We start from the raw sequence: 9,750 nt of genomic DNA on the forward strand, positions 1-9,750 counted from the left end.
CAATGGGTACATTCTGGGGTCAGCAATCAGCCTTGATATTCTTACACAAAACCAATAGAACGAAAGAGATAAAAATTCAGACAGTGTCCACTGTGACACAGCGACACGATTGATTAGTAAACACAGATCAATAAACATAGATTTACCCAGACAGATATGAGCATATACATTAAATGCAAGTGCAAACAAGCAGATGCACGCACTTATTGTCAAAAACACACAACTGATGCATCCATCAGTCAGCAATGTCAGCTTGACACGCGTGCACACACCTGCAGGAACACTCCTACCTCCTGAAAATCGCTTGTTATAATCGACTCAAAGAGGACCTACTTGGATTTATTTTTAATGTGAGATTCATAATGTTCCCGATGATGCTGACATCGTGCTTTGAATGTAGTTCTCCTGTGCTGACTGAAACGTGCATGTTTACAGCAGTTAACGTGCAAGAAACTAGTCTTGCACAGTGGGATAATGGAGTGACAGGGTTCATCACAGTTGAAAACAGCTGTCCGTGTGCACAGGCCATCCTGAGATCCTAAAAAGATTTTCAGATTTTCAGAAGAAAGAAGACGTTGCTCTTAGCAATACTGTCTAGAACATTTCTAGCTCCACCTCTTCTTCAACACTGTCTGTTCCCTGCACGACTCCAGCCAGACATACAAAAAAACACACAAAAAAAATCCTACTGAGTCCACATCACACACATGCACACGCAGTCTCACACACAAGAACACAAATACCATAAAACATCCAAGCACGCATGCACGTACGAACTATTTCCTCAATCCTGCAAGAGGAGTGTAAGATTTAAATGTATGTATGTAATTTAAATTTGTATAAGCTGTAGATGTTTTTTTGGTTTTTGGCGACGACTAGATGACAAAAAAGTTGTATGAGTCGGTGGAGGGGGAGGGGGCCCTCCGTGTTCTGGTTACCAGCACCGACCTTTGCAGTGAGCAGCTTCGGTTACGTGCAGCCCGTGTTTTTCACCCGCGCTGAGGACAAAAGAAAAGAAAAATTTATTGAAGTTCTGTAAACACACCTATGTGCATCTCCGATAGTTCCTTCACAATAAAAGCATCAAGCTGGATCACCATTTCAAAGCTTTTAACTTGAAGTATGAAACGCCGGAAATGTCTCGTTTGCATTCACAATAGCGCTGAGACGTAGCGAGGAGACAGACGGGAGTTTGTGGCACAACACTGGCATGTGCTGACTGTGACCGACCGGTTTTTCGAGCACGCGCAGCATTAGAGTGATGATGGGTGTAAAAAAAACAATGAGCACGATTTTTCATGTAGATTGCACTGTACACAGTATTATATTAATGTACAGTATGCATAGAGATATGTGAAGTGAATTTCAAGTGCATGTAGGCTAAATATTAAAAGGCCGCGTTATGAGTTTACCTAAAATAAAAGTATTCATGCAGAACAGTCAGTGTCACTAGTTCACCGGTTGTTGTTTATGAGAAGTGATAGAGGAAAGCTCATGACGTCCCTAAAATAAAATTCAGTTTAGTCAAATTATCTGTGCAGATGCGTGAAAAAGAGACATATATTCACCAGACCAAAGGTAGCTTTCAATAAAATGGGCCTCATATATTAACTGTAAAGCATGATGAGGAAATGGTCAGTGTGCAGTCACTGACTCAACAATTCAATTAATCTATTCAGAGAGCTCAGGATAACTTGACTAAAAGATGAAGATGGACTGGACCTTTCAACAGGACGATGAAAATTTACAAATAAATAGTATCAAAAAAGATCAAAGGAAATCCTTTTCAAAAATCCAATTAAAACTTTGAGCGAAAACCCTTAAACACTCTAGCACAGAGACAATTTTCATGGACCGGTTTTCAGTTTGTGTTATGCGTATAACGCATTTCTGCCTAAGGGGGTGGTGTTGTTTACTACCAGTGGTGTACTTAACCTTTCCCACAAAATACACTTATACTCATCCAGACACGTTCAACAAGCTGGCAGTTTCATTTTCCCATCACGTCATCACTATTATTGTGTTTTTTGTAATGGTAGAGAAAGTGTTTGTGGTTTGGTAATAGAGCAGCAGCTATTGGGCAATGCTAAGAAAATGCAAAAAGCACACCCAAGATAGAGCAATACTTTTTAATACTTAATAGTATTTTTGTATTCATATGCAGGACTCACATGCACAACAGTGTGTCAGTGCTGTAGATGTTACGCTTTTCTGCTGGTGAGCACTTGTTATTACACAATGAACCATCTGAATACACCAACAATGGCAGTGAAGAAGAAGAAGGCTGCATTCAGGCTTATTCAGTTATCACTCTCGGGCCTTGCTGGACGTGTAACCTCTAACGCATCTTAATTGTTGCAAACAAGCTAGACTCAAAACTGAATGTTGTTCCCGGTTAAGCATTAAATTTGAACAGGTTCAGTAGATGATTTCATTTTGATGTCATCCTGTAGAGATATTTCCTAAAACAGTTATACAGAATGTAAAAATATGTTTTGACAGTTTGTCATTACTTAAACCTCATATGTAAAAACAATTTACTCAGTCTTGCTAAAGAAAAAGTAAAGTTCTGTATGCGTGCAACTGAAGAAACTTGTTTTGAGTCTGTGCTGAAATCATATTCGATCAGGTCATATGTATATAAGAAAAATGTCCTGCCCATAGTTTGAACTGTACGTGAGGATTGATTTGATTCAGAAATCAGTTTAAGGGTCAGGATACGCTTCATGGTCATGAAGCATATGCATGTGCTGTTGTAGACAGGATCTATCTCTGACATGTGTAGTGTAGAGACATCCTGATTCATGTGTAGGTTGCGGGGAAATTTCGGCACATAATTGATTTGTCACTTTATTACAAAACTGATACAGCAGTGGTTTGTGTGTGGGTGAACAAGCAGGTAAACCCACAGTGTGTGTGTGTAAGTGAGTTCATTGTGGAAAGCGTAGTGACAGTTTCCGCACAGCTTTGGTGAAAGTGTCTGATTTCAGTTTGGTTGTCCTACTAGACTATATATTGTACATTTTTATTACAATTGTAATAATTTTAAAGATTTTAATCCAATCTTGTCTATAAGTCTATGAATGATCAGGTTACCTACAGTTTAACTACATTATACATGTTTTAGGGTTTACATCATTTTATCTTGTTCAGTCCGTAGCTGGTTTCCTTTTTGTTTTTGAGTTTTTGATTTTCCTTTCCTCAAAATCTTCTTGCTGGGAACTTTGAGTACACATAACCAGATTAACGCAATCATGCTTTTGTTTCTTTTTTTCTCCTGCAGCAAATCTGATAGTTTACAAAAACTGGTTTGTACTAGTTCATAGACTGTTAGTCAGTGTGTTCGTTGTGTGTTTCTGTCAGAAGCTACAACGTCAGCATGTAATACAGTCCATACCTTTACCTTATAAACCTATGTGACTGTAAGACATCAATATTTCATCTCATACAACCCCTTAACCTACTCCAAGGAAAAGTGCTTGTTCAGCACTTTTAAGTAGCTGAGACATTTTAATTTTAACTGCATTTAATGACACTCTGATGTAACAGGCGATAAAGGACAGATTTAAGGCTGATGACAGTGTAATGGGTCTAGGTGTCCCAACTCAAGGTTAATCAGTTATGTTTCTATGAGTACAGCTTTCACTGACCTACATGCAAAACCACTCTAAGGGGCACAGAGGTTAAAAAAGGCTACGGTCTACAGCGACTGTGCACAATGAACCAGAAGAAACCAAAGTGAGACTTCCTCTGCAGTTGGGGTGTCAATGTATGGGAAATGTTTGTGGTTAAAAAAAAGAAAGGAGATAAAATATGCGTCATTTCTTGCGTACTTCCTGTCTAAAATTCAAGTGAATTGTTTTGCGGTAATTTTACTTTTCAAAATATCAAAACAAACATTAGATGACATGTGTTATAAAAACAAAAATCATATTTTTCTCATATATACCGTGCTTATACAACAAAACAGCTGAGATATCAGTGAGGGTGGTTTCTGTCTGAGCAGCAGGGTTGGAAAAACCCCAGACTATTCTAATAGTTGTCAAACCACGTCTTTATTGATATATAAATTTATTGGGAATCATCATGACTTTATTGCATTACTTTATTGGACCTTGATGTCATCTTGTGATGACATGTCGCACCCTTTGTTCTAAATTGTTTGGCATTGTCGCGTGGCTTATTTCGTGACACATGATCGTCTCCTCCATTATGTGCATAATGCCTGTATGAATGTGCAGAAACATTATGGATTCACACTCACAGCACTTTTCATTTTGTATCATTAGAAATTAATTGCAAATAATCACAGAGGCAACTGTTGTTGTTGATGAATTAAATTAAATTAAATTAAATTAAATTAAATTAAATTAAATTAAATTAAATTAAATTAAATTAAATTAAATTGCATTGCTATGTGCTGCCTATGCTACAGTCTGCTAGAGTTCATTTCAAAGGTTGGCTCTTTTCCTACATTCTGGCTAACAGGTTCTGGTGGCCTGCCAAAACCAATACTTACTTAGCAGAGTGAACATTTTTTGCACTTTAGACCAGATTGTACTTTACTTAGCAGAATCCAAGGCCACCTCTGTGCTCCCTGTCAATTTTTGCTGTCACAGTACAGTCTTCCACAGACAGCCATAAAAGCTACACACGTCTTTCTACAAGTAAATGACCCAGTGGAAAAATGCTGCATCAGTTTACATTGTTAAGTGAGTTAGGTAATCTTCAATGTCACATAAGGCCAGATACATTAATGACTAAAATGCAGCAGGAATAAAGTGCAGCATGAATATGTAAAGAGCGTACTTGTTTAGTCATTTGCCCAGTAAAGCAGTAATATGAAACTAGAACTACAGAATCATCCTCTCAAATATAAAAGTTTAATAAACAGGGCAATTGTGTTTTTAATTTGTTTAAACATTGAAAACATACTATAGATTTAATATCAAAGTGTAAAGGTGTATGTCGTAGGATTATGTGGTCTGGAATCTGTGTGGGTCCGTGACCTACTGTAACGCTGACTCAGAGCTGAACAAACTTTGGAAATTTATTCTTCTTTGTGTGGGAGACACACATCCCCCGTATCACACTCGAGGTCAGAAGCCAGTGCTTCACTATCCTGCAGTTCGTTCTGCTCCACTATCACTGCATGCAGTTCACATACAGTAGCTGCAGTGATTGCACTCAGTTTAAACTCACAAAAGCTTATCAGAGGAAAAGTGTGTCATTATGTAGAGTAGAAAAAAACCAGCTGAGAAAGTCTTCTTGCATTGCAAAAGTTCACTTTTGCATCATCCTTGCTTAAGTTCCAGTACTGCACAGTGCCTTTCCAGAAGTATGATGTGTCCATCCAGATGCATGACTGCAAATCAATATGTTTTGCCAGAAAAGTGAAAAGATACACCTCAAAAATTTTAAGCAAGAATGAAATATGCATGTTGAATCCAGCATCTAATAAAACTCTGTTTTGTTGGTATTCCTTTCAAACATATGTGAGACTGAAACTACTGGCAAATACTGGTCACCGTGCGCTGTGGAGTTGCTTTAGGGACACATCTATTCCCAGTAAATTCTTGCTGAACGAGGATTATTTTTCAGGCCACTGGAAGTTCCCAGCCTCTGAAAGCTGTTGTATAATTTCCTGTCTGGGAAAAATTATTATCCTAAATAACTCTAAAAGTAATATTCCCTGAATTTTTTCTTTAAAATAGGATGTGCAGTTCATAAGACAATGCTATTGTTTACATTTATCTTAAATAAGTTTGTTGTTTGACTAAAATCTCCTATATAGAAGTTTTATCAAACAGTTTTATGCATTTCATTATTTTAGATATATACACAGAGGAGGTATATTTTTAATAACAGTTGAACAATTAGGAAGCAATTCTGAAATCTCTGCTCACTGCTAAGAATAGGGCCTACTTACCCAGAAACCAACTAAGATTATTACAAAGTGAACACAAGGAGAGACGCTGTTTCATAACTAAGCTCCACATTTTGGGTTTATCAATGGATTTGGTAAAGTACTGGCACCTATCTGAGAAGCAGTGGTGCTGGGAGCAGTAACACTGTTGTTTGAAAAGGTCAAGACAGATCTATAATGTGTCTGCAAATTACCATAAACTAACAAATGGAGAGATGGCTTTAAAATATATGTTTAAAAGAATCATCACTTACTTGATAACATAGATTCTTTGATTCAATGTCTGTAGATTCTATGTACTATAATATAGAGATAAGAGATAGAGATGACTCTTTATTGTCATTGCACAGTCATACATAGTATAATAGTACAATGAAATTGGAAAACTGTCCTACGTCGGCACTACATGTAACACAACACGACACGATACGACACATCACAACGCAACACAAACAACACAACACAGTATATTAACTTAGTAATAAAAAAGAAGGATAAGTGTATTTGAATTGCACACTGTTATTATTGCACATTAATTGTTATTGCACCTTGTTATAAATATAAATATTATTATTGTTATTGTTTTTACCGTTGTTACCTCCCCCCAAAAAAAGTCTAGGTAGGTAGCCAGTCAGGTCAGCTATTTGCATTGATTAGGGCTATTGCCCTGTTGTAAAAGCTGTCCTTGAGTCTATTTGTTCTGGACCTCAGCAGCCTGAACCTCCTGCCAGATGGCAGCAGCTTAAACACCCGGTGTCCTGGGTGTGTACCGTCCCGTAGGATGCTGCGTGCCCTCTTGAGACAGCGAGTGCTGTACAGGTCCTTCAGGGAGGGAAGAGGATGTCCAATGATTTTTTGGGCCATATTGATGACCCTCTGGAGTGCCTTTCTGTGTGCTGTGGTGCAGCTGGAGAACCACACACCGATGCAATATGTCAGCACACTTTCAATGGAGCAGCGGTAGAAGACGGTCAGCAGCTCCTTCTTCAGGTCCATTTTTCTGAGGATTCTCAGAAAGTGGAGATGCTGTTGGGCCTTCTTTAAAACCGCAGAGATGTTAGAGCTCCATTGTAGGTCTGTGTCTATGTGCACACCCAGAAACATGAAACTGGAGACCCTTTCCACACACTCCCCGTTGATGCTGACAGGCTGCAGCTCAGACTTCCTCCTTCTGAAGTCCACTACCAGTTCTTTTGTCTTGGTGGTATTGAGGTTCAGGTTGTTATCTACACACCAATCTGACAGCCACTGAACTTCAGCTCGGTATGCCGTCTCATCTCCCCCAGGGATGAGCCCCACCACGGTGGTATCATCTGCAAACTTGATGACTGAGTTGTCATCTAACACAGTCATGTGTGTACAGAGTGTACAGTAGGGGACTCAGTACACAGCCTTGTGGAGAGACGGTGTTAAGGCTGAGGGCTGAGGAAAGATGAGGCCCCACTCTAACTCTTAGTACACGGTCTGAGAGGAAGTCTCTGATCCAGCAGCAGGTGGTAGAAGGAAGTCCGATTTCCAGCAGTTTAACTGTTAGTCTGTCTGGGAGTATCGTATTGAAAGCAGAACTAAAGTCAACAAAGAGCAGCCTGGCGTAACAGCCCTGCACTTCCAGGTGAGAGATGGTGGTTTGGAGCGTTGTAGCATCTTCAGTTGATCTGTTAGCTCTGTATGCGAACTGGAGCGGGTCGAGTGTGGGTGGCAGGCAGGACATGATGTGACGTCGGACCAGTTTCTCAACGCACTTCATTATAACAGGTGTTAGAGCAACTGGTCGGTAGTCGTTGAGGCTGCTAATGTTAGTACGCTTTGGCGGTGGGACAATTGTGGCTAACTTTAGGCACGGCAGGATGCAGGACTGGGACAGTGAAGTGTTGAAGATCTTAGTGAAATATGATGTTGTATATTATAAAACTATTTCATGTTAGATGGTTTTCTTAGCCACAGCACAAAAACATGTTCAGACCATTTTTTTATGATTGAAAAAAGTGCTGTTTTTTTTACATGAAATACACAAAGTAACAATAATAGTAATGGATTGCATTTATATTGCACTTTTCAAGACCCTCAAAGCGCTTTACAATTCCACTATTCATTCACACACCGGCAACCTTCCGATTACAAGATAAACTCCCAACTCTTGAGCCACGATCGCCCCATAATGGCAATTATCTATTTTAAATAGATTTATTTCTTGGTACAAGGTTTGTTTGATTATGGTTGTCAAAAATATTTGCTTGGATTCAATCACAGTTTCAGTCAGTGACTATGCTACAACAGGACGTGTATTTCGGCCAACACTTAAGTACTGATTTCTCGCTCAGTCATGGCTGAGAGTCACTTACACACCAACACAGTAGCTCATTTGGCTCTGTGTTTTTTAATTCCAGATCCAGTCTAATAACGTATACTTAGGACAGGTCATAGGTCAGCGCTTGCTTTCTTACTCTTGTTAGCATGAATATTTAGTCCCACGTGTAGGCCAGCCACATCACAGAGGAGAAGGTGAGGCAGAGCCAGAGGAAGTTCAGGGTCTGAGCTTATTAATCCCTTAAAGCCTGAAATTTGAAGTAATTGCCAGAAAATTCTAGTCTTTTGCAAATGGAGAGTTTATTGAACCACCTGACAAATTTGTTTAAAAATTAATTACATTTTAATTTCCATATATGAGTTTTAACTTGTATTGCATTTGCTGTATTTGTGTGACATTGTTTTAAAAATGTATTTAGGTTTATCAGGGGGGAAGAAACTGATGATGTCGAAGTCTCAAAGACTCACAAAAACTGTGTATCCTTAATTCCTAGGATACTATAGGAATGATACTATTATTCCTATAGTAATAAAATAATAATAAATAATAATAATAAAATAATAAAAAATTGGTGATATAGTTTCTGAGATAAGGTTTAATCCCACACCCAACCGGATAAATCTCTTGGAGGGAATAGTGCTACACAATTTTATCTGATTTGTTTGCCTGCAGACAAAACTTGTTAAATATGAGCAGGACTGTGAAGGGAACACTGGTCATCACTAGTGATGTGCGGATCGATACTGAAATATCGATTCCTCCGATACCAATCATTTATGTTCTAGAATCGATTCTCACATTAAAATATCGATATTTTAGTAATTTAGGGTAAATTTGTAGTTTATCATTAACAGGAACACAGTGGAAAGAAACTATTTCATTCGGATTGTCTACAATTGGAAGGAACTACTTCCTCTTCCACCTTTCATAGTCATGTGCAAAATATGGCTGTATAAATGTGGCAGCCCCTTGGCGTGCGCACTCACAACAATGGCTGAGCGTAATTGGAGTTATGTGCGGACGTATTTTACATCCACAAACAGCCGAGACGTGGTTTGCGATACATGTGGCAAGAAAGTGAGGTGTTGTGGCAACACCAAAAATTTGTCAAACACCTCAGAGTAAATCATATCACAGAATATGACGAGCGTATGTTGAGGCGAACTGAAGAGGAGAGGGACAGGTGCAGGCAGGCAAGGTGTTCAAATAGCGCACAACTTCAGGTTCTTTATTTCTATATGATGAATTCTGCATTATTAAGTGATAAGAACAAGTAATCTGATGTCCTGTAATCATTATGAAACTATAATTTGAGATACAATAAATAAAATACGTTTTTGTACAAAGTATTGTATCGGATCAGTATCGTCGATACCACCCTGAATATTACTTGGTATCGGATCGGAAAGGAAATCAGTGGTATCGCACATCACTAGTCATCACCCCTTTCCGCCCAGTGTTGTGTTGTCAGTGAGCACTTTTTATAGATAAATGCAACAAGGCTAAAATGCAGTTA

Source organism: Perissodus microlepis, chromosome 11 (genome assembly GCF_051167445.1).
Source record: "Perissodus microlepis isolate ML-2025 ecotype Zambia chromosome 11, ASM5116744v1, whole genome shotgun sequence".
NCBI classification, from domain to species: domain Eukaryota; kingdom Metazoa; phylum Chordata; class Actinopteri; order Cichliformes; family Cichlidae; genus Perissodus; species Perissodus microlepis.